Below are 291 nucleotides of genomic sequence, written 5' to 3'. Positions count from 1 at the left end.
ACCAGACAAAGGTCCTGCCTCTAATCTTTGGCAGCGCCGGAAACAAAACAAGAGACAAATTTCTTCTGTATCACGCAAATGCCTCATTGTCTCTGCTTTCTCCTTATTTTCTTTTCATTTTTTTCCTTTCTCACCCTTCATCTCCCTTCCTTTCGATTTTTGACACGTTCTCATTATTTCTTTTCGTTTTCCTGCTTCCGTTTCTGTTTGGGCTTCTTTTATGCTAGCTTTTTCTCTATCCTTCACTGTCTTAGCTTTTTACCTTGTCGGTTCCTTTTCCTTGTTCTTATC

This window comes from Penaeus monodon, chromosome 21, assembly GCF_015228065.2.
Source record: "Penaeus monodon isolate SGIC_2016 chromosome 21, NSTDA_Pmon_1, whole genome shotgun sequence".
NCBI lineage: Eukaryota > Metazoa > Arthropoda > Malacostraca > Decapoda > Penaeidae > Penaeus > Penaeus monodon.
Note: the sequence above shows the minus strand (reverse complement) of the source record.